The 26,767-nt window shown below is 32.8% G+C and overlaps 1 protein-coding gene across 1 annotated transcript in view; it reads right to left on the reverse strand.

Annotated features, from left to right (window-relative positions):
- The window catches only part of LOC114327109 (glutamate receptor ionotropic, kainate 1-like), a gene marked incomplete at its 5' end in the record, with an annotated part of 230,488 nt that overhangs the window by 202,690 nt on the left and 1,031 nt on the right, over positions 1-26,767 (reverse strand). The window lies entirely within an intron of this gene.

Genomic DNA, 26,767 nt, shown 5'->3' on the forward strand with positions numbered 1-26,767 from the left:
ATTTAACAAAATTTGTTATAAATGAGGTGATGTCATATTGGCCTGAGACAATATAAGTTCATGGAAAACCAAGGCATAGCCACAGTCAAGGTTCAGTCGAGCGAACTGACCAAGACATCAAGAAAATGTTAGCAGCCTGGATGCAAGACAATAACACAACAAACTAGTTAAAAGAACTTGCGTTTTTTACGTTTACGATTTTGTCCAGTATTTTACGTTTTAGAGAAATTATTTGCAATCAACCGGCGTATCAAATTATTTACCGAGTTTTAGTTGAATCTGGAAATTACTGAAAAGTTTAGTAAAAACTAGTTTTGACTGAAATATGTTTAGTCTCAGCTCGAATTAACTAAAAATATTTTATAGGTCTAGTTTTCACTTGTTACAACTAGAATTGTCTTAAACCCATTTAGTTAAAACCAGATTTTGCTAGTAAATTCGGGTTTTAACTGAAATTGTACACCATCATCATCATTCTCTTTATCTTATCTCTATGCGGGGTCGGCTTCCCTAATTGCATTTCTCCACACAATTCTATCCTGGGTCATATCAATATTAATCCCCTTTACCAACATGTCCTGCCTAATCGTCTCCCTCACGTCTTCTTTGGTCTTCCTCTCCTACTCCTTCCAGGAATCTGCACTTCAGCTACTCTTCGTATTTGATGATTAACGTCTCGACGTTGAACATGACCAAACCATCTTAACCTATGCTCTCTCATTTTGGCATCAATTGGTACCACATGTAGACTTTCCCTAATATACTCATTTTTAATTTTATCCTTTCTTGCCACTCCACTCATCCATCTAAGCATTCTCATCTCCACCACATGCATTCGTTGTTCCTCTTTCTTTTTCACTGTCCAACATTCAGTTTCGTACATCATAGCCGGTCTTATGGCTGTTTTATAGAATTTTTCTTTCAGCTTCATTGGAACTTTTGTGTCACACAACATACCACTCGCTTGCTTTCACTTCATCCATCCAGCCCTAATTCTACTGCATGCATCTCCATCTATTTCTCCATTACTCTGTAATACCGATCCCAGTTACTTAAAACTATTGCTTTTTACAATCAGTTCACCATCCAAAGATACCATTTTATTTGTAATAACTCCATCTTGAAATGAACATTCCAAATACTCTGTCTTTGTCCTACTAAGTTTTAAACCTTTTTCCTCCAGAGCTCGTGTCCACTGTTCCAGTTTTTGTTCTAAGTCTCTTTCACTATTTCCTACTAACAATACATCATCAGCATACATTAAGCACCATGGAATATTACCCTGTAGTTTCGCTGTTATCTGGTCCAAAACTAATGAGAATAAATACGGACTAAGCACCGAGCCTTGGTGCAATCCTACTTTCATATGAAATTTATCAGTCTCTCCCACACCTGTCCTAACACTAGTCGTTACTCCCTCATACGTATCCCTTACAATTTTACATATACACCAGGGACTTCTTTCTTATTGAGTGCCCACCACACAGTCTCTCGAGGAACTCTATCATATGCTTTCTCAAGATCAATGAATACCATATGAGAGTTTGATTCTTTACTCTTGTGTTTTTCCTGTATTTCCATCAACTGCCTTAAAATGAAAATTGCGTCTGTTGTTGATCTGCCCTGCATAAACCAAATTGATTCGCGGATATGTCGGTCTTTTTACGTATCCGTCTATCAATTACTCTCTCCCATATTTTCATGGTGTTGCTAAGCAGTTTTATAGCCCTGCAGTTTGTACACTGCTGTATATCTCCCTTGTTTTTGTAGACAGGTACTAATATACTGCTTCTCCATTCGTCTGGCATTTGTCCAACTTCCATAATTCTATTAAATAAACCTGCTAGCCACCTTGTTCCTGTCTCCCTCAATGCTTTCCATACTTCCCCAGGAATATCATCTGGTCCTACCACTTTTCCTTTCTTTATTTTTTGAAGCGCTTGAGCCACTTCCTCGGTTGTTATGTTGGTGACCATTGCTGCTACTGTCTCCGTTGACTCCACAGGCTGTCTGTCAAATTCTTCATTTAATAAGCTCTCAAAGTGCTATCTCTTTTTAATATCCTTTCCGTGAACTAGTATTTTATTATTTTTATCTCGGATACATCGAATCTGATTAAAATTTTTTGCTTTCTTTGCTCTCTGTTTGGCTATTTTATATATCTTCGTTTCGCCTTCCCTGGTATCAAGTTGATCGTATAGGTTTGAATACGCTTCTCTTTAGCTTTTGCTACTGCTACTTTCGCTTCTTTTTCGGGACCATATAGTTTTGAAAATCTGTGTTGGGTCTGGTTTCTTGCCACTTTTTATATAATGTTCCCTTCTATTTTATTTTTCCTTGAACTTCGCTTGACCACCACCAAATATCTTTATCCTCAAACTTTTTTCCTGACGTTTTCCCCAGTATTTCAATAGCAATTTCTCTGATACTACTGGCCAGTCTTCTCCAAATTGTAGTAGGGCTTCCTTTCATGTTACAACATATTTTCTCTACTATTCTTTTCCTGAATAGACCTTCTTTCTCATCTTTTAGCATCCACCACTTGATTTTTTGTGGTCCTCTCCGATATTTTGGTTTAGTATCACTTTTTACTTCGATGTCCAGAACAAGCAGTTTATGTTTCTGGCTTACTGTCTCACTAACTATTACCTTGCAGTCCTTGTATTCACGTATGTCATCTTTCCTTATCATGAAATAGTCTATTTGGGATTGATGTTGTCCACTTTTGTACGTAATAAGTTGAGTTTCTCTCTTTTTAAAGAATATGTTAACAATTGCCAATACTAGTGCTGTTGCTATTAGAAGCATATCATCTCCAGCTTCATTTGTAGTTCCAAAGCCTAATCCCCCATGTATTGCTTCGTATCCTGCCTGGTCTTGGCCTACATGTGCATTGAAATCACCTCCTATTATAACTTTCTCCTCTGACGGAATATCACTCAGAACGTCTTCTAATTGGTCATAGAAAGCTCTTCTTTCATTCTCACCCAGACCTGTTTGAGGAGTATACACACACAACATTCAATACCTCTTTATCAATTACAAATTTCACTGACATCATTCTATCACTCCTTTTTACAATTTCCACTACGTTATCTTTCATTTCACTATCAGCAATTATACCAACACCATTTCTAGTGTTACTACTCCCTGCATACCACAATTTGTATCCTTCACGTAGTTCTTTTGCCCTTTGTCCTTTCCACCTAGTTTCTTGAATGCAAGCAATTTGAACTCTCCTTCGTTTGTGCGCATCCACTAACTCCAGACTTTTACCTGTAAGACTACCAAGATTTCACGACACTATCCTGATTTTTCTAACCTGCAAATGTGTTCCCCCTGAGATAGTCCTCATCCGGAAATCCGAACGGAGGCTCATTTTGCTTCCGGCACATTTTACCTCAGAAGATGCCATGAAATTGTACACCGTATTATAAAAAAAAAACAGTAACTTTGTTTTATAGACATAATGAAGTCGACTTAATTAAATTTTCGACAATACTTTAATAACCGTCTCCTGAGGAGCTCATTAATTTATACAAAAACAAACCGTATTAAAAGATGAAATTTTCATTAATTAAACAAGTCTGAGGGCCGGTTGTTCGAACGCTAATCAAGAAGTTGATTATAATCAATCAGTTTATTGTAATCAATTTTCTTGATGGGAATCAAATCGAGACATCAAAAATACATGTAAAACACTAATTATTCATTGATTGAGGTAAAACAGTAATTAAAATATAGCTGCAGCTCTTAAATTATTAAAAAGTGCTTATTATTATTATTGATTTGTAAGTAAAAACAAGAAATTACATCAGAAAGAGTTTAATTATGGTTTACTTTAGGCTAGGTCATCTATGCCATTTCGTTGGTTGAAATCCGGGACTGCACGCTGGGGTTGGTTTTGGTTGGATCAGGGAGAGCAGCATATGTGCCTCCTAATGAGAGACTAATAAGTTTCGAAACCGGTAGGGGTGCTTGCAGCACTCTCTGATTGGACTAGAATATGGTTCGGCTGTGTTTTCGTTTTGCAACGAAATTGAAAATGGTTATTCATTTTTGATTTACATTTACTCTGTGTGGAGTATGAAGGGAACCATTCTCGTTGGAACTTTACCGCGCTGAGCAGATGGGACGTGAATTGTAAATTGTAGAATTCCCTCATCTTCCTTAGTCTCAGCATCCGTATGGCTTGCAAACTGTAGAAGCCTCGGAGGTGTAACCAGAGATGGTTCCCATTGTTTTCATTCTGGTGGGTTGTAGAATAGCATTATGTTGTTTTATATGCCATTAGAGTGAAAACTTAGTCTTTTTGCTAGCAGTTGCCGCTAGGGCATCTATGCCATTTCGTTCGTTGCAATCCGGGACTGCACGCTGGGGTTTGTTTTGGTTGGATCAGGGAGAGCAGCATATGTGCCTCCTGATGAGAGACTAATAAGTTTCGAAACTGGTAGGGGTGCTTGCAGCACTCTCTGATTGGACTAGAATATTGTTCGGCTGTGTTTTCGTTTTGCAACGAAATTGAAAATGGTTATTCATTTTTGATTTACATTTACTCTGTGTGGAGTATGAAGGGAACCATTCTCGTTGGAACTTTACCGCGCTGAGCAGATGGGACGTGAATTGTAAATTGTAGAATTCCCTCATCTTCCTTAGTCTCAGCATCCGTATGGCTTGCAAATTGTAGAAGCCTCGGAGGTGTAACCAGAGATGGTTCCCATTGTTTTCATTCTGGTGTGTTGTAGAATAGCATTATGTTCTTTTATATGCCATTAGAGTGAAAATTTAGTCTTTTTTCAAAAATTTTGAGTTTTTACAAATATTCATAACTTATGTAAAAATAACTTAGAACGTTCTTATTACACGGAATGCTGAGACTTCTGGTGCTTAAATCATACCCTAAATTTCAAAGCAGTTGGTCAAATAGTTTAGAAGGTATTTAATTTGTTTATCCCAAATTAATTTTGTTTGCAACGCTATAAGTCAGAAAATGATGAAGTTACAGTAATACTTTGGATAGTTTATGAAAGAAGAAGATGTATACTATTAATTTAAATAAAAAAATGACAAAAAATAATTCTAAATACTGCAAAATTATTTTGCAAAAACATGTGAATTAAAAAAAGGGGGGGCTAACTTCGTCCCTAAGTGTTCTAAGAAAATTGTTTTTCTTTCTAAATGTGTATAAAAATTCAGTCTTTCCAAATATAAAAAAAAAATTTCTACGGGTAACGGTTAAAAAGTTATTCTAATTGTTTATAAGTAACCAAAGAATCGACGTGTTTTTGCAAAATAATTTTACACTGTTTAAAATTACTTTTTGTAATTTTTTTTTAATTAAGTCAATAGTATAAGTGCTCTTCTTCCATAAACTCTCAGAAGTCTTACTGTAACCTCATAATTTTCTGACTTTTACTGTTGCAAAAAAAATGAATTTGGGATAAACAAATTATATAACTTTTAAACTATTTGACCAATTGCTTTGAAATTTAATATATAATTTAAGCATCAGAAGTCTCAGCAATTCGTGTAATAAGAAGGTTTTAAGTTAATTTTTTACATAACATGAATATTTATATAAACTCAAAATTTATGATTTATTTTGCAACTTTCTAAGCAACCAATAAGGATAGACATATTCAGCGAACATATTGAAATTTTTTAGACGAATTATGAGGTTCTTACCCTCAAATTTATTTAAAATGCTTAACTTTTTGGTTATACACGAAAAATACGAAAATTTATGGTTTTTGATCTTCATTTGCTTATAACTATGTATATGAGCAAAATCGGCTGCAGGAAACATATAGGTTATTAATATAAATAGATGTCCATACTACCCAAAAAATTTGGTTTCGCCTGGAGGGGGATGTGTCACCAGAAAAATCTTATTTCTCTGGACTACTACTTTAAACGAGCAACCCAAAAACATACAGTCTACACAGCTCTAAAATTAATAATTTCATATATAGCCAAATAAATGACCGTTTGGAGGGTAATTTTCAGGGGCAACTCAGAATTGCATGAAAATTTGGACTTAGGTTCTACTTACCCCCCACTTCAAAGTTGAATGTGTGCCGTTTGTTGCTTTTACTTGGGGGGTGACAGTCAACCCTTCTCGGGGGTGAAAAACGTGTGTTTAAAATAATCCCGGAAATGGATAAATTCGCAGATTATTAGCAACTTTCGTTTTATAAAGTTTTTTAAGTAAGTCAATACTTTTCGAGTTATTCGCGATTAAAAATGTTGATTTTTCGCCAAAAAAACTATGTTTTCAGAGACCGTTTTTCGCAAATAACTCAAAAGGTAAATATTTTATCGAAAAAAATATTCTTAGCAAAACTGTAGCCGTAGCTTATAAAAAAAACGAAAAAAAAAACGGTGTATCAATAAAGTCTATAAATTGAGTAAAAGCAAAGTTGTAGCTCATGAAAATACGGTCTTAGTCGTCTAATTCCAAATTGAATAATTCACTGCGAAATCACAGAAAAATTAAACACTTTTCGGCAAAAGCTTAGTAACATTTTTAAAGTATCTAAAAAAATTATATTTGGTTTTTACAAAAGTTTCTAGCATCAAAAATAAACGAGTTACTAGACTGAAAAAAAAAGTTGGCTCCTTTTTTTTGGTAAAAAAATCGTGAAAATCTCCCTCTATTTAGCACCCTAAATAAAATTAATCGTTTCCGCTTTACTATTTAATTTTAACTGTATGTGTAATGTGTATTGTTTATATGATCTGTAAGTTTTGATTGGTTTGAAGTGCTTTAATTTGAAAAAATTTGGTTTTATAGTAAAAAAAAATTTCTAAAAAAATTTTTGAAAAATTTCTTATTTTCAAAATAACTTAAAAGTGTTAGTGATAAGAAAAATCTTACAGAGTAAGAAAGTGTAGGTTTTGCTATTATAAATATGCTAGTTTTATTTTGTTTTTCCGTAAGACAAAAATTGGTTAAGATATGGCTGTTCAAATTTTGCATACACTCATGATTTAGTGACCCGTTAAAGCTTTTTCAACTGTTACACTTTCAAAAATAATCATTTAAAGCCGGTGTGACTGACAGATCATATAAAAAATAGATAAGTAAGTAAAGTGTTTGTAAAAGGGTAGCGATTAGTTTCATTTGATGAGCTAAACACGGGGAGATTTTCATGATTTTTTACTAAAAAAAAGAGAGCCAACTTTACAACTCGCTTATTTTTAATGCTAGAATCTTTTATAAACAATTAAAATAAAGCTTTTTCGAAACACTTTGAAAAAGTTTGAATGGGTTTTTCCCGAAAAATGCTTAATTTTTCGGTGATTGAAATATTCGATTTGGAATTAAACGAATAAGAAAGTATTTTTCATGCGCTACAACTTTGTTTTTACTCGATTAATAGATATTACGGATGCACCATTTTTTTTGGGGTTTTTATAAGCTACACTTCTGCTAAGAATATTTTTTTCGATCAAATATTTAATTTTTGAGTTATTTGCGAAAGACCGTCTGAAAACGTAGTTTTTTTGTCGAAAAACAAACATTGTAAATCGCAAATAACTCGAAAAGTATTGACTTACATAAAAAACTCTATAGAACAAAAGTTGCTTAAAATCAGTCAATTTATCCATTTCCTGTCTTATCTTGAACGTATGTTTTTTCATCCCCGTGAGAAGGTGACTGTCACCCTCAAAGTAAATGCAACCAACGTCACAACTTCAACTTTGAAGTGGAGGGTAAGTAGAACCTAAATCCAAATTTTTGTGCAATTCTGAGTTGCCCCTGAAAATTACACGGTATCGCCGTATTTCCCGTTCATTTACTGGGCTAATACGAGTAATAGGTACACGGTGCACCATCCTCATTGTACACCGTGTTATAAAAAAAACTAACTTTTTTTATTGACATAATGAAGTCGACTTAATTAAATTTTCGACAAAGCTTTATAAACCGTCTCCTGAGGAGCTCATTTATACAAAAACAAACCCTATCAAAAGATGAAATTTTCATTAATTAAGCAAGTTTAATTCTACCTTTTATCTTTAACTGTAGGTATTCAGTAATAGTTCGTATATCTTCGTTAGTCAATAATTATAACACAGTATGAGGTAAAAACAATTAATTATCACCTGTTGGCAGGTTAATAGCTTTTCCTTTGTTTTCTCAAGTTCCTCAAGTTTTCCGCTCCTCTTAGTGGCGTAGACTAAACATATTTTACGTGGGTTTTTCCTAATTGGTTTTTGTTGTTTTTACTACTTTTTTCGGGATTATATTACATCATTAAGTTGCAACAAAGATTTTAGTGAAACTAATTAATTTATATAGTTACACTGCAAAACTTAGGAAAATTCGTATTGTGGTGTACCTACCTAAAATTATTATTTGTTTGCCCTACTTTGATGTTTGAATTTTCTCTTTGTAATTTGTAAAAGATGTAGCAAAGATTTAACATTAGCTCTTAAAGTACGCCTAACAAAATGTTACGTACACAGTGTACTATACGATGGAGTGGAATCATGGACGTTAAATGTAGAGATAATGAGACGACTTAATGTCTTTGAAATGTAGACCTACAGATGAATTATGAGGGTTTCCTGGGTAGATAGGCACTCAAAAAAATTTAGTTCGTAATATTGATTAACAGTGATTATTGAATAGTAGTTCGTTGTAACAATTTAATTTTTTGTTTCAACGAACTTTTAGACATTGACGAATGTATTTGGATATTGTCACAATGATTGAATAATAATTGTGAAAATAACTAGGGTACATTAATCAATAACACTCAATTTATTCAGCCAATGACTTTCGTATATTTAATAAATAATATTAATTCTCTTGTAAGGGAAATTTAATACCTTATAGAACTTGAATAAATAAATTCGGTTTAAATTGGAAAATATTTTCTGGTTTCACAAGGCAATTAAAAATTTTACTTAAGAAAATTATACTAAAACATTCTTTTTATAACAAAGTAGCCTAACTTATCCGTCTCCCTAACGTAAACCAAGTTTTTTAATACTAAAATAAATATAAAGCAAAGTAAAAAATTAGGTATATAAATATTACAAAAAAATATGGTAAAAGCATTCTATTCAAAGATGTCTTCCGATTTAGCATTAAAGTGAGGCATAGCTTTTCTGGAATCAATTCGAGTTTTATAAATATATCCTCGAATACGCTCCACAAACTGCTAGAGAAGCTTATGTCAGAAGCCTGACCCATCGCATCGTTCTACACATTGTTTGTGGCAGTGATATTTCTCAATCTCAATGTTAAAAGGGTCTAAGTTAATATTCTCTCGCAGATTGTCACTCAAAAATGTAGAGAATGTAGGTGGTTCTGTAAGGTGATATTCTCGTTAGTTAACTAACTCAAAGTAGTAGTTTTAATCAAAATTTTTATAGGAGAAAGTTTGAAGACACTCACGTTTTTTGATTTGGTCACTGGCAAACTTCTTTGATGTCCAAGGGGTAGATCATTTGAATGTCGCAGACATACAAATCACTGAAGCGGTTTTTTAAGATGTTATTCTAACAGCCGTATTATATCACCCTTAACGCCAGTATTTACGACTGTTTCGTCACATGCAATAGCTGGATTTGATACTTTCTGGTATACCTGACAGCGGATACCCATACCCGAAATATTTGCACCCTGGCTCATGCACAAGTGTTATGTGTTCTTTCACGATCGATTGACCATAAAACTTAGTACTGTTTTTTACTTGAGCTGAAGTTTTGTCTTTGCGTCGGTAACTTTCTTCTTTTACCGTTGTTCTCTCTGATTATATTTGTTTTTATTTTCCCTAATAATACAGCTCATCACCATTTTTCTGGGACCTCTTTGATTTAATAGAAATTCGCGCTTATCCAGAGGCACTTTTTGAGATTTGCTACAAAGACAATTAATCAGAGTGTCACATTTGCATGCTGCAAGATCAAAACCTGTAGTTTTACTTTTGTTCTTAAAGCATTGAATTTTATTTTTGTAAAATTCACTGTTTTGCCTGTTCTTAAATGGTTCCATAAGTTTCATATATTTGTCATGATAGGCTTTTAAAAGCTGAATAATTCTTGTATGTTAAATTATTTTAATTAAAGCCTTTTTCCATATTTCCTACAATTTAATTGCAACCTGTTCGGCAATACCAGAAAATTCTGGCTCTTTCTTGCCGAGTTTTTATCCTTTTGCAACCACAAAATTTCATCGCTGGTTTGTATTTCGGTAAAACATTTTCAGGTATATTTGGTGGTTTCCCAAAAATGGGGCGGTCCACAGCACATCTTGATTTTTTCCCCCATGGTCCTGGTTTATCTGTTTTAAAAATCTTTAATTTGCAAACAACAATAATAACAAAGTAAGGCATCGCACCAAACATAAGTGAAAATTTCACGCACGGACTCACGAAGCGGGACATTTCAAAGGGTTGGGGAGACTGAAAAAACAAATAAAACTTTAAATATCGTTTAAAGGGCCTAGCCGGGTAAGATGATGAAAAGTGCCCCCAACTCGATTCGAATTCCATATAGGTCACCGTTTAGCATATATAGTGAGACTAACTTTCTGAAATTTTTAGCTCCCTAGGTGGTCATGTGACCCACCTAGAGCCTAATTAGGGTTTCTACGTTTTTATTTTTTATCTCAGCCGCATCGAGAACTAACGAAAAACTTTAAATAAAAAGTTGTAAGCTTTAAAAAGTTCTGTCCGAAAATTTTTTTTTTTAATTTTTGGCGGGAAATTTAAATTTTAGAACGATTTTACAATTTTAAATGAGTATAAAAAAATAACTAAGACATTCGATTTCACGAAAAAAATATACAACGTGTATTTTTGGATAATGTTTCACCCTGAATTTTTTAAAATTTTTAAAATTGGTAAAACGCACCTTTAAAAATAAAAAACTGCATTTTTTTGGGTTTTTTTTTTTCGTTTTTTGATACAATTTTATACATTTTTTCAAAAAAGGTAACACCGTCACTAGAATAGGTAAACAACTAAAAATTAATTGGGGTTTGCTTAATAAAAATTTTTTTAACGCCATCCATTTTCAAGATACAGGGCGTTGAAAAAACAAAATTTTAAACATTTTTTACGATTTTGCCGAAACTACTGGCAACATTGTAATAAAATTTGGCGGGTCTTAAGAAGTAGTTGTTGTGCATTTTTTGACATACAATTAAGAATTTGAGATAGTTGACATACAATCATCAAGAAATACATGCCAAAAAATCATAATTTAAAAATCGACCTGTTTCGGGATTTTTTTCCAAAATAGCTCATACCGACATATTGGCCAACCGATCCAAATAAAACTCCAGACCTATTGGATTTCTTTATTACAAACGGAATGTCTCAATCATATACAGATGTAGTACCAAGTTTTGATTTATCATCAGATCATAGTCCCATAATTGCCACAATTAGCACAACGGTGATAATAAAAAAACCAACACCTCGACTGGATAGCTTCAAAACAAACTGGGACACATACCGGCTAATCATAGAAAAGGAAGTAAATCTACTAGTGAGATTGCAAACTACCTGGACAAAAAAATTTCAACCAACATTCCTCTTAAAATAAAAAGACTAGTAGCAGAAAAACAAAACGCCAGATCAATTTGGCAAAGAACTCACAGACCACAGACAGGACAATTTATAATAACGAAACAAGAAACTTTAAAACAGCTCTAGAACAGATGAGAAACAACTCATTTGAAAACTATGTATCAAACCTTTCGCGTCAAGATAACTCTATCTGGAAACCAATCAAAAACAAAAATAAACCAAATAATACTTCACCTCCAATTCGGTAAAACTCAATACCGCCAAAACCATGGACAAAAAGCAACAAAGAAAAAGCTGATTTATTTGCTGAAAATCTAACTGAAGTCTTCAAGCCACACGACAATGACCAAGTACAAGAAGTAGAGCAGGAACTAGCCTTACCAATTAGTCAAGGAGAGCGACTACCTTTAATTACACCAAAGGAGATCAAAGATCAAATTAACCATTTGAATGAAAAGAAGGTACCAGGCACTGATCTCATAACAGCATAAATGCTAAAACAACTTCCTAAAAAAGGTATAATGAAGTTATTGTACATATTATGTGCAATCTTAAGACTTAATTTTTGGCCTAAATCACTAAAATAATTGGCCAAATAATTATGATACCGAAACCTGGTAAAGCTTTAACGGATGTTTCATCATACCGCCCAATAAGTCTACTGCCAACAATGTCAAAACTTCCTGAAAAGCTGTTACTTAAAAGAATTATGAGCGACCTAGAATTCCGAAACTGGATCCCAGAACACCAATTTGGATTCCGACAAGCTCATTCTACAGTACAACTGTGCCATCGCATATCAAATGTAATTAATAGAGCTTTGGACAATAAACAGTATTGCACAGCAGCCTTTCTGGACATCAGCCAAGCATTTGATGAGATATGGCACCCAGGATTACTTTATAAAATCAAAAAATTTCTACCCAACAAACACTTTGACTTATTAACCCGGGAGTAGTCGCGCTCACTTCTGTAACGTCGATAGTCGCGTGTGAGATTCTATCTCAAAATACGAATTTAAAACAAAGTTTTATTTTGTACTATTTTTATCTACTTTTTATATTGAAAATATATATTTCTAACAATTTTATTAAAAAAACCTGTGTTAACGGCCACCTGCCAACATCGGCCACTTGTCCTAACGGCCAGTTTAAAAATTTCCTTCTTTCATTTTTAGTGGCCGTTACTGACAAATTTTACTGTACAGTAAAACCTGTGTTAACGGCCACCTGCCAACATCGACCACCTGTCCTAATGGCCAGTTTAAAAATTTCCCAAACCAATTATATGTAGACTACAAAAACTGGCAATAGCGGCCACCTTTCTATATCGGCCAATAGTTCTTTAATTTTTAGTGGCCGTTACTGACAGGTTTTACTGTATTACGAAAAAGGATGAAATGTGAGATTCTATCTAACGGCGCGACTATCGCGGGTTAAAGCTAATTGGCTCTCCCCAAAGCCATAAATTCCACAAAAAGAAGAAGAAGAAAAAAAAATTCCTACGCATTACTACATCCTTCCTCGAGGCACTTACGAAATTTTTTCAAAATTGCAAAATTTTTCATCAAGTTATCGCGAAAAAGGATAAAAATTGAGATTCTATCTCACCGCGCGACTACTCGCGGGTTAAAATCATATCTAAATCACAGAGAATTTGAAACCAAAGTGGAGGATGAACTATCAAACCGTAACAAAATTCAATCAGAAGTCCCACAAGGTAGTATATTGGGTCCACTTCTTTATGTACTGTACACATCCGATTTACTAGCCTCTCCAAAAACCACCATTGGAACTTTCGCTGATGACACAGTAATATTTGCAACTGAAGAGGATCCAACAGCTGCAATATTAAAACTTCAAAAACACCTAGACCAAATTGGACAGTGGTTAAAAAAATGGAAGATGAAAGTTAATGAAACTAAGTCAACACATATAACTTTCACACTAAGAAAAGACCAATTCCCAAATATTAACCTTAATCAAGTCAACATACCACAACAGAATACCGTCAAATACCTGGGGCTTCATCTTGTTTCTAAATTAAACTGGAAACAACACATTTTAAAGAAGAAGAAACAAATTGAGTTGAGAGTGAAAGAAATTAATTGGCTTATAGTTTGAAAATCTCGACACTCAATTGAGAACAAACTGCTGATTTATAAAACAGTCATCAAACCTATATGGACGTACGGTATAGAACTATGGAGTTGTGGCAGCAAATCAAATACAGAAATTATCCAAAGAACTCAATCAAAAATTCTAGGCACCATCACAAATGCCCCGTGGTACATTTCCAACCAAACCCTTCATAGAGACCTAAACATCCCGTTAGTCAGTCAGCACAGTAATTCAAGAAAGAGCCAACAGACACCACGAGAAATTGGAAGGCCACCCCAACCAATTAATATTACCACTACTGCAGCCACTAAACAACAAAAGATTGCGAAGATTGTGGCCCATAGATCTTCGCTGAAACTGAGGTGAAACCGCTGGGTGATGTACCTCATAACTCCATTTTAGTGTACAATACTATAGTTGATATAAGTTATTATACTTGTTATCAAATTAACTCATAGAATATGTAATTTTGATAGTTAGTAAATGCTTACAAAAAAATTCAATAAATAACGAATTAATTCCATTTAACATTGCCACACTCTATAAATTTAATATAGTAGATTAATAAGAATCTAAAATGATTATAGCGTACTTTTTCATGAGTTTATCAAGAACAGCATGTTACGTTACACGTTTCGAAAATAGCTTCATTTATCGGTTATTACCTCCTTATAAAAATATCCTGATATTATGTTCCGCTCGTGTGCTCTACAAGCTGTACCTATCGATCTGTGAACGATAAATCACACATCCCAAAGTTCATTACTTCCCCTGTTTCATTTGTGACGTATAAAAAAACAGTGTTCATTGAGTCAGATTGCCTTGTTTTATTTGATCTTTCATTAACACCTCTCTCTTTTATTTGGCCGCCATTATGGATAGGGTCATGAAAAACATGTTTTTTGTAACGAAAAATAAGAAAGAAGAAAACGAGAATTCTTATTTACTTTGTGTCCAGGATACTTATAAAATTTTATGAGAAAAGTTTTTTTATGCTTCGGGGAAAGGTCATCTACATTAAATTAAAGTGTAAAACGATGATGTAATTTCATAAAACTGGATGTGTTTAACAAAAATGTTTTGTAATGATTTTTATAATAATACATAATTTGTTGGTATAATAATAATATGTATATTAAGATAAGAATTTATTAGGTTATTATTAGAAACCAGATTTTATGACAATTGCATGTGTTGTATATTTTGCATACATGTAATTGCTTTTCTGCATATTTTGCAATATTTGACATTGACTTATTGCAACATATTTTCACTAGTAATACCACTAGAGGTCAAATTATTTCCGGAAATTTTTTTGAGATCATGAATATTTTGAAAATTTCCCGAGTCGCAGACGAGGGAAATTTTCTAAAAATATTCATGATCAAAAAAAAATTTCCGGATATTAATTTGACTTCGCGTGGTATTCGGTAAGAAAATTCCACACCAAATTTGCATTTGAAAATCCAAAGCTGCATGAACAGATTAATAGCGCGCCATAGCTTTGTCAGCAATTATTTAGTCTTTCAAATTCGTAATTTCTACTCATTGTAGTTGCATGGGAATACCATTTCAAGATAGAAAATAGTATATTCTTAAATTTTACATAAGTTTTGAGTAACTACAAGTGATAGAAAATGAATCAAAACTAAATTATGTAAACAAATAAAAACCAGTCTGTCAAAAATGTTCTGTTATTGTAAACGTCAAAAAATTTCCACTATAATTCGCTGTTGGGTACCCCACGAGCAAAAAAATTCCGATAAAATACCTCCGTTGCCATGGTGATCTGTCAAAATAACGTATTTTGATTGGTTCAAAATTACAGGTGTGGAATTTTCTACAAAATCTGATTTCCAAAAGGAAATTATTCAGAGTAGTAAATCAATTTTAATAGTTTAGTATCTAATGCCAAAAGCTGATAAATCGTCACAACCAGACAATACATTAGATACAATTGGTAAGAATCCGGGTGATATTACTTTATTGTAAGAAAATAAATAACAGAATAACAGATTAAAATGTTTATGACTTGGAAATTCTGAAATACCGAATAATAGACGTGCATTATTATCTATGTAACGTATTGTAACAATTAAATAATAAATGATAATGACAATGACGAAGTAGTTTTCAATCCTAATAGTAAATTATTAATATTGAAAATATTAAAAATATTACTAAAAGATTTTTAAATTGAAAACTTATTGGTACACTTTCCTGGTGACACCTCCAAGACTTCTACAATTTGCAAGTCAAATGGATGCTGCAGTGAAGACGAGAGGGAAGGAATTCTACACTATGCAATTCACATCCCCCGTCTGCAGCTGGTAAAGTTCCAACGGAAACCGTTTGCGTTGGAACTTTACCAGCTGCAGACGGGGGATGTGAATTGCATAGTGTAGAATTCCTTCCCTCTCGTCTTCACTGCAGCATCCATTTGACTTGCAAATTGTAGAAGTCTTGGAGGTGTCACCAGGAAAGTGTACCAATAAGTTTTCAATTTAAAAATCTTTTATTAATATTTTTAATATTTTCAATATTAATAATTTACTATTAGGATTGAAAACTACTTCGTCTTTCAATGCCAGATGGCGCTAGCCACCTACTATCATCACTTCAGTTGCAGTGGGTGGGAAAACCTCTCGATACGAATCAGTTAAAATATGGAGAACAGTGCCTACGTTCCTTCCGATGAAGGCTCCAATAAGAGCCGAAAATCGCGATTCAAGGAACTGGACTGTACTCCGTATTCTAATTGAAAAGTAAGATTGTTTTGCCTTCGCATTGCAACTGAATAAAAATGGTATACATTTTTATTTGATAATGACAATGTTTATCGAGCTTCAATCGAGCTTCAAAGGCATCTAGTTCCCAAGGTGCACCTCGTCTCTTGAAGTTTTATGTTAATTTTTTATTTAATATTTTTGTGAATGTGTGGTATCAAATAAGATTTACAATATTATGATTTCTTAAATTAGACAAGACAAAAACGGCGGGTTCGTTAGAAAAAATATTTCCATGAGATTTTTTTGCATAATCACATTCGTGAAACATCCCAGATTTAGGTTCAAGAAGTCGCCCACGTGAAAAGTGGTCCAATTTTTTTTAACAATTTTTTTTAATCAAATTGAAAAAATCAGTATTTTTGGCCCGTACAAATATTTGTTAGGTTTTTTGGACCATTCTGGATAAAAAAGGTCTCTTGTAATTTTTCTCTAAAGTTGATCGTTTTCGAGTTATAAACAATTTAAAATTGAAGAAAAAAACGAAAAATGGCGATTTTCAAAGCTTAATAAATTGGTTAAAAAGTTATTATTATAAAAGTCAGAAACTGACTAAATCAAAGTTTAAAGCCCCCCCTACAAGATCCTGAAGGAATTTTTGTCATGATTGTATTACTCAGCTGTTATTTTTAAGTAATAATAATGAGCGCCAGCCCGTATTAGGCGGCCGTATATGATGAGTGTGAGAGAGACGCCATTCTGGCAGTCCAATGGGGCATCTTACTCGCACTCACATTTAAAGCCGCGTCAATACGCTCTTACGGCTTATCGTTAATAATTAAAAATAACAGCTTAGTAATAAATAAATGACACAAATTTCTTCAGGATCATGTAGGGGGGCTTTAAACTTTGATTTAGTCACTTTCTGACTTTGATAATAATAATTTTAACCGAGTTATTAAGTCTTAAAAATGGGCATTTTTGCGTTTTTCAAATTTTAAATTGCTTATAACTCGAAAACCATCAACTCTAGAGAAAAATTACAAGAGACCTTTTTTGTCCAGAATGGTCTTAAAAACCTAAAAACAAATTGTCCAGACCAAAAAGAATAATTTTAGCAATTTGATTAAAAAAAAAATTTGGACCACTTTTCTCGTGGGCGACTTCTTGAACCTTATTCTGGGGTGTATTACAAATGTGATTATGCAAAAAAATCTCATGGGAATATTTTTTCGAACGAACCCGCCGTTTTCGCCTTGTCTAAATATAAATACGAATTAAAAAAAATAATAAAAAAAGTATGTGTGTGTACTTTGTACGCACGTAAGAAGTTATACTTCTACTATATGATTTCAACGAAATAAATATACTTTCAACAGGTTATTTGTATTTTATTTAAAGATTAAACTAATTTTTACTTACTACTTTCAAATAATTTTTAGTAAAACAGTACCAAAAATAAAAAAAAAATAGAAAACACACGGATTTGAACCGGGGACCTCTAGATCTTCGGTCACACCCTCTACCACTGAGCTATATTCCCTTCGCTTTGAGAGGTTACAAGATTTCTCATACATACTGACAAATTTAATAGACCAAGTGAAGTATACAAAAATAGTTTAAAATAAACGTACTATTATTATAAAATATCTTATTCCCGAGGAAGACAAATCCAAAGACACAAAAATTATAATAAATATATTTACTAAAAACACTAATAATATATTCTTTTACGCACACCTTATTTGCGCTACATAAAAATGTAGCGACTAATACTATACTGTCGGTGTGCACATGCGCCAGGGAATGTAAAAATTCACCCTTGTGTCTAAAGAAGCATAACTTCAAAAATAATCGTATCATTCAAATTTATTTCTGCCTTATCTTCTGTACCGGTATCGATAATTTGTTTCTTGATAATTCCCATATTCATGCAATTGGACACAATACAATTTTTACATGCTAAATTACAAACAACGCCATTCATTCTACATCCACATGAGGTGCTGCAGTCTTTTTTGCAACCACAAAAAAAAAATTCTAATAACACTTGGGGACCAGGATTTTTGTCATCTTCTGATAGGTATATGATTCTTAATGAGAGAAATTATCTTTGAGCTCCCATACCTAATTTAATTCTACTGTTAGAAAAATCGTTATGGTGATAATTTCTGTCAAATGAACACTTTGTGAACTCTCTATATGTGTTTGGGTTGGTTCTTACTAAGGACATCTCTTCAATGATGCCTTTAGTAAGAATAACGCGCCTAATCAACAAGTATTATGTGCACCAGGTAGCACGAAAACCATAGTCATTATCATATTCTTGTTCAGCGAACTCAAAATCCTCCGAGTAATGACTGTCGTCTGATCTATAATGAATATGTTATGAAAATAATAGTCTAGGCGCCAGAGAGGTCACCGTGTCCTTTTCAATTCTGATGGACAAAGTTAACGGTTTCTTATGGATTTCTAGCTTCTGATTAAGAATTTCGAGGGTGGATTTCGATCCGAGTGGTCAAAAAATTGTTATAAACAATCTAATTGTTTATAAGCTCTGGCTCATAAGCTAAGAGAGATAAAATAAAATGTTTCAAACAAAATTTGTTTCGTAATAAAAAACTAAGAAAAAAACGTTCACTAAACCTAAATCCAACAAATCAGAACTTAAGATATTGTAAAATTAGTGCACAATGCAAATTGCAAATTGCAAAGTAAGTATTTTTCGAAGCTTTATCGATAGCAACTCGGCTTCTACGCATGCAAATGGGCCCGAGAATATATTATTTGAAAGCTTAATTAAAAGGCTCCCAAACAAACTTTGTTAAGTTACTTTATCATCATTTCTTTTAAAGTTATACCTGTTTGCAGTTACAATTTTCTTAAAAAAATAGAATTAATTTGTTTATAAGGGTTTCAATCAAATTTGAACCACAACAATTTATACTTTAATTAACAATAATGATAGAAGAACTTAAAAAGAACATTTTAGGCTTCGAAAATGTTCGTAAGTTTATTTTTGGCCAAGATATCGATATTTGAATGGCGCGCTATGAGGCGCAAGTTCGGCTCACAGTCAAGTATTTTTCGACGCTTTATCGATTGTAACTCGGTTTCTACGCATCCAAATAAACTTTTCAATATCTCAATTTAAAACTTAGAGAGTACAAAATATATCTTTTTTCATTTAGGCACGTGCACTAATATTGTAGAGGGCGCAAAAGTCGACAGTTAATCTCGAGGTTGGGATATCTGAAAAAAAATCGCACTGCATTTGAAAAAGAAAGGTTTCTAACGTGACAATTTACCAAAATTTTACCAAAAAATAAAAAATAAATATTTTTTAACCATGAAAAACTGAAGAAAAACGGGCGATTTTTTCACAAAATTTTTTCAAATTTCCCTAAAATCCTTTTTTTGGGGAATTTTTTACTATCGGTGGTAAATTGTCACGTCAGAGACCTTCCTTATTCAAATGCCGTACGATTTTTTTGTTTCAGAGATCCCAATCCTGAGATTAACGGTTCGCCATCATTTATTCGTGCACGTGCATAAATGAAAAAAGATATATTTTTTGTACTCTCTAAGAGTTAAATATTAATAAGTAAAAAGTTTTATGTTCATTTTTAATAAAGGTTATGAAAAAAAAATTCTTGAAAAAAAATGATTATTTTTGGTCTTCTAAAATGTACTAGTACCTTAATTATGCAATTTGAAATTTGCATTGTGCACTCATTTTACAATATCTTGAGTTCTCATTGTTGGATTTAAGTTCAGTAAACGTTTTTTTCTTCATTTTTAATTACGGAACATGTCTCATTTAAAAAAATTTTTTATCTCTTTTAGTTTATGAGCCAGAGCCTTATAAACAATTAAATTGTTTACAACAATTTTTTGACCACTCAGATCGAAATCCACCCTCGAAATTCGTAATCAGCAGCCAAAAATCCATAAAAAATCGTTGAGTTTGTCCATCAGAATTGAAAAGGACACGGTGACCTCTATTTGGCGCCTAGACTATAACTCTATGTTATGAAAATAACAGAGTTATGAAAATAACTCTAGAATACGATGCTCACACTGGGCGCCACGTAGTTCGAAGACCATCTTCGTTAATATGTTCGTGTTTACTCAAAATTCTCCAAATGATGACTGTCCTCTAAACTAGAATAAAAATAACATAAAACTCTAGGAGACGAGGTCCATTCTGGGCACCAGGTAGCACGGCGACCACCGTCCTTATCATATTCGTATTCAGCGATTTTGAAAATCCCCGAGAAATGACTGTGGACTCATTTATAATGAAATTAACAATTAAATGGTTACCACCGGAACACAGGAAACGAGGAAGGCCAAAGAAATCGTGGATGAAAGGAGTTGGAAGGTCAATGAGCGAACACGAGGATTGAGAGAAGAAGATTGTAATGATAGGACGCGGTGGTAATTGGGCTCCGGACAACGTCGCAGGACGTTCTAACACGAATCTATATCTTCTTCTTTACGTGACATCTCCGCGACGAAGGTTGGCAATCATCATTGCTATTCTCACTTTTGACACTATAGCCCGAAAGAATTCAGTTGAGCTGCATCCAAACCATTCCCTGAGATTTCTCAGCCAGGACATTTTTCTCCTACCTATGCTGCGCCTTCCTTGAATCTTTCCCTTCATAATTAATTTTAGGAGTTCATATCTGTCACCACGTGTTATATGACCCAAGTATTGAAGTTTTCTTATTTTGATGGAATCCAGTATCTCCCTGCTGTTCTGTATTCACCTTAGTACTTCCTCATTGGTTATTCTGTCTGTCCAGGAGATTCTCAGCACTCTTCGATACGTCCACATCTTAAATGCTTCCAATCTATTGAGGCATTATTTATTGAGGGTCCATGTCTCCACACCACACAAAAGAACAGAAAATACATAACATTTTAGTACTCGCTTTCTAAGATTTAGGCTGAGGTCTCTACTACATAATATTTGTTTCATATTAGTGAATGCACTTCTAGCCTTTTCTATTCTAATTCGGATTTCTTTGGTATAATCGTTTGTTTGACTAATGTTTATCCCTAAATAGTTATAATTCTAAACTCGTTCTATCGTCTTATTATTTACGTGTAGATTGATGTTTCTAATATTTTTTTTTTGATATAACCATGAATTTCGTTTTCTTTATGTTTAGTGACAGACCAAATTCTTCAGTCGTTGCAACAACCTTATCTAAAATTCTGTGAAGATCTGTAATAGTTTCGGCTATTAGTATTGTGTCATCGGCGTATCTAATTTCACATATAGGTAGGCCATTTATTTTTATGCCTGCTACTTCATCTTCTAATGCTTTTTTGAATATATCTTCTAAGTATGCATTAAACAGTGATGGCAACAAGACACAGCCCTGTCTAACGCCTCTTTTGATTTTTATTTTATTGGTGTTTAAATTATTTATTCTTATGGCAGCTTCTCGTTCATAATACAGATTATTTATTATTCTTATATCCCGTGTGTCGATGTTCTTTTTTATTAGTAGTTTTATTACCGGATTATATTTCACCGTATCGAATGCGAATGCCTTGTTATAATCTAGGAAGCAGAAATAGATGTCCTACTTTACATCTAAACATCTCTGTATTAGCACATTTACTGCATATAATGCTTCTCTGGTTCCTTGAGCATTTCTAAATCCGAACTGAGTTTGTCCAATGTCTTGTTCTAACTTTTTGTACATTCTACGATGAATAATCTTTAGAAATACTTTGAGTATGTGGCACATTAGACTGATGGTACGGTGTTCGCAACATTGTCTGGCGTTTCTCTTTTTCGGTATAGTCACGAATGTTGATAGAAGCCATTCTTTAGGTAATATACCTGTTCTGTATATGATATTAAATATAATTCGACAATTACATGTATATTGCAGTCGGCTATAAGTTGCAATATTTCTGTCGGTATTTCGTCCTGTCCTACAGCTTTCCCAGTTTTCAGTTCTTTAATGGTGTGTTTTACTCCACTTTCTGTTATTTCCGGTCCAGTCTCTTCAACGGAATATTCGTTATCTATTGTGTCTATATATATAACGAATCTATATATAACAATAAAATCCAGGATACGAAGTCCACCCAAGGTACTAGGTAGCTCGAGAACCATCGCTGTTATTATATTTATGTTCAGCGACCTCGAAACCCGCCAGAAAAAAAAAATTAACTCATTCCTGTCGATATTTCCCGAGTTGCAAATATTTCATTTTCTATCCACTTTGCAAATGCATTTTCCTTAGGTACAAAATGCAATTTTCATTTTACCACCATGAATATTGTTTACAAACTTTTCTAACATTTTACTGAATCGAATGCAGAAAGTGGCATAATTAGACCTGGATTCCGGTAAATTTCGCCAAAATAAGTTGATTAATAGCAAGCTGAAAATTTGTTAATAGCTTAACGGTGTCTAGTCAGACAAACTTTGTAGTCTAGGCAGATTATCGGAGAATAGGCCATTTTTGGGAAAGATATTTACCACCAATTTTATTGCTGGAATCGAATCATGATTGTATATATTAATAATATAGGTACGCAAAGTCTGCAGATAGTGTGCTACTTTTTTTATAAACAAAATGGCGCCCGAAATACGTGTTTTTTTTTTCAATTTTTGCTCTATAACTCCAAAGATTTTAAATTTACACCAAACATACTGCAATAAAAATTCACTGTAATTAAATTCTGCATAGAGGCGTGTTTTTCCCGATTTACATCGACGAAAATTTTACACGGAAATTGCGGGTATTTCCAACAAAATCTTTAATTTTCAACTAAAATTTTAGATAAATAATTGTTTATTAATAATTAAATAACTTGGCAATATAGAAGCTCTTTTCATATAGAGTATAATTCCAGAAGCCGATAGAAATCGGAACAACAGTTTAGCAACAATTTAATTGTTGATTAAAAATTTACGGTCACTACAATACCCACAAAAATTACGATACATAAGAATAACTATGATTTTTGTATAAAAAGACACTGTACCTATCGAATTTACTTTACGGAATTAAAACAAAATTATCTAAGCGGCCTCAGGAATATTTTAAAATAACAAACAATGTTTTGGATTATAAACAATTAGAATATCTCGGGAAATATTAAATTAAATTAAATAAGGAAAACGGTATTAGAAAAAAAGCGGCAGGACGCTTCTTTTAAAAGAAAAAACGTTTAGTTTAAGTGTGATAAGTGGTTCCTGAGATACAACCGGTAGAAGTTGACCGGCATTTACGGCAAATATATAAACAATAGGATAATAATTTTCGAACCATCACCTTTTTAATTTTGTCCTCTTTCTCCGTCACAATTTTCATATCTTTAAAATACTCATAACATTTATTATTATAATAAAAACTATCGATATTACTTGTGAAAATTTCCAAAACAAGCAAAATTCCTATAAAAAATTAGGTTGGAGAAAATATAATCTCAAAGTTCAAAATCGGTATACGTTAAAAAACGTATATTCTCGGCTTCCCATGGAGCAATTTTCTTCATTCTTTTTTTGTTCCCAAGTAACTCGATTAGTGCCATATAACTAACACATTTTTAAACGTCAAACTTGCTTTTGTTTTGTTATAATAAATTAATTTATTGATTATAACAAAAAATTTTAATTTGTATAAATAAAGATTGTTTAAATAATTATAGAGCTTTAAAATGAGAATATTTGTGTTTTTAACGGCATAAGGTACACTTATAGTAAGTTTACCTAAAAAAAGTATACAACTGGAAAAATATGTGGTTTTCTTTTCTTATAAATAAATTCATCTATTATAACAAAACAAAAGCAAGTTTGACATTTAATAATACGTTAGTTAAATGGCTCTACTCGAGTTACTTGGGAACAAAAAAAGAATGAAGAAAATTGCTCCATGGGAAGCCGAGAAATACATTTTTTTAATGTATACCGATTTTGAACTTTGAGATTACATTTTCTCCAACCTAATTTTTGATTGAAATTTTGCTATTTTTGGCAATTTTCACTCGTAATGTTGATAGTTTCTATTATAATAATATATGTTATGCGTATTTTAAAGATATGAAAATTGGTGTGAGAAAGAGGACACAAATTAAAAGGTGATGGTTTGAAAATTATGATCCTATTGTTTATACCTTTGCCTTAAATGCCGGTCAACTTTGACCGGTTGTATCTCAGGAACCACTTATCACAATTAAAAGTTTTTTGTTTTTAAAAGAAGCGTGCTGCCGTTTTTTTCCAATACCGTTTTCATAATTTAATTTAATTGAATATTTCGCGAGATATTCTAATTGTTTTAAGCCAAAAAATTGTTTATAAATTTAAAATATTCCCGAGGCCGCTTAAGTAGTCCAATTTCAATTCTGTAAAGTGCATTATATAGGTACTGTTTTTATACAAAAATCATAGTTATCCTTATGTATCATAATTATTGTGGTTAATATAGCGACCGTAAATTTTTAATTAACAATTTAATTGTTGCAAAACTGTTCATTTAATTTCCATGGGCTTTTAGAATTATTATCTATACGAAAAGAGCTTTTATATTGCCAAGTTATTTAATTATTGATAAACAATTACTTATCTAAAATTTTAGTTGAAAATTAAAGATTTTGTTGGAAAAACCCGCATTTTCCGGGAAAAATTTTCGTCGAAGTAAATCGGGAAAAACACGTCTCTATGCAGAATTTAATTGCGGTGAATTTTTATTTGAGTGTTTTTGATGTAAAGTTAAAATCTTTGGAGTTATAGAGCAAAAATTGAAAAAACACGATATTCGGGCGCCATCTTGTTTATAAAAATGTAGCACACTATCTGCGGACTTTGCATACCTATATTATTAATATATACAATCATAAGATTCGACTCCAGCAATAAAATTGCTGGTAAATAACTTTTCCTTGTATTTTGCTAATTAGCCCAAAGTATTGATGTATGATGGGAAGACTGGAACAGGGGAAGTTTTAATTTTGGAAGAGGTTAAATATTTGGAACGTCAGACTACGAAAACGTCTCATGTGTTTTGTCGGACAGAACTTCCAATTGATTTGTTACCATTTCATTAAACTCTCATGCAAAAATCAGACTGGTGTTTATCACCAACTGGGAATTTAATGAGTGGAACACGAAGAGCATGTCAAATGACAGGAATCATGTTGGTTAGTAATAGCAGTCTGATTTTTGCATGAGAGTTTAATGAAAGGGTAACAAATCAATTAGATGTTCTGTTCGACAAAATATATGGAAGTTTTAGTAATCTGACGTTCCAAATTTTTAAACTATTCCCCAATTAAAACTTTATCTGTTCCAGTGTTCCCGTACATCAAAGTTTGTCCGACTAGACACCGTTAAGCTATTATCGGTAAGAATTTTTTTGTACGAGAGATCCATGCCTAAATGATTCATTTTATTCATTATTGGCTCGCCTTTCCTTCTTTCTCATCGAGATGCGCCAAAGTTACCTATTTACTATTAGCGGCTCATATCCGAAATGCAATATTCGTTCATTCTGTAAATAAGTTGAGAAACGTTCCAAAACACACTTTATTACAAGCTGTAATCTATTATGGATTACAGTGACAGCCGAATGATATATTTAACGAAGGTCATGTTATGGGCTCAAGATAAATATATCAAAAACAAAGATATTATCAGTGACCGCTGATAGTACGTAAATATACAAGCTTTAAATCAACTACAATGCTACAGGCGGATTTAATCTAATACATAACTTGCTGTTTTGATAATGAGAGATGAAAAGCAAGAATTTATAGTAATTTATTATTTTTGTTGGGAGTTGGGAATAACCCACAATTTTACTTTAAATTAAGTTTATTTGACGTTTCGAATTCCACTTCGGAAATCGTTATCAAAATACAAAGCATTAATATAATAAGTTAAACAAGTTTTGTTTTTGTTGCTTGATAAACAGTAAATTCCTCTACTAATTTAATTTTATCTGACTAATTCATATTGACAATTTAGACATATTATCTATACATTTTAAAGCAGAAGACTTTAATGATGATATTACCAATATTTATGAGTTGCATTCTTGGGAAGACTTTATGTGAAGATAGTTCATTCGGTTAAGTGAAATCAAGTTTAACTTAAAAATATCCGTCAGAAAAAATTATGGCATTTGGTTTGTCTTTGTCAAAATTCTGCTGTTAGTGATCCTATAGGTAGTAAATCATGAGGAAAAAACTAGAAAAAACCCCATGATACTATCCCGATACGGTGAGTAATTTGGTAATATATTTAGTTTTTTCTTTGGTATATTTTAGAATTTTTTTTCCATTTATTTCTTCTTTTAGTATGAGTAACCAGATCCTACTTAATTCTGCCGAAGAATTT

Source organism: Diabrotica virgifera, chromosome 7, assembly GCF_917563875.1.
Source record: "Diabrotica virgifera virgifera chromosome 7, PGI_DIABVI_V3a".
Classification (NCBI taxonomy): domain Eukaryota; kingdom Metazoa; phylum Arthropoda; class Insecta; order Coleoptera; family Chrysomelidae; genus Diabrotica; species Diabrotica virgifera.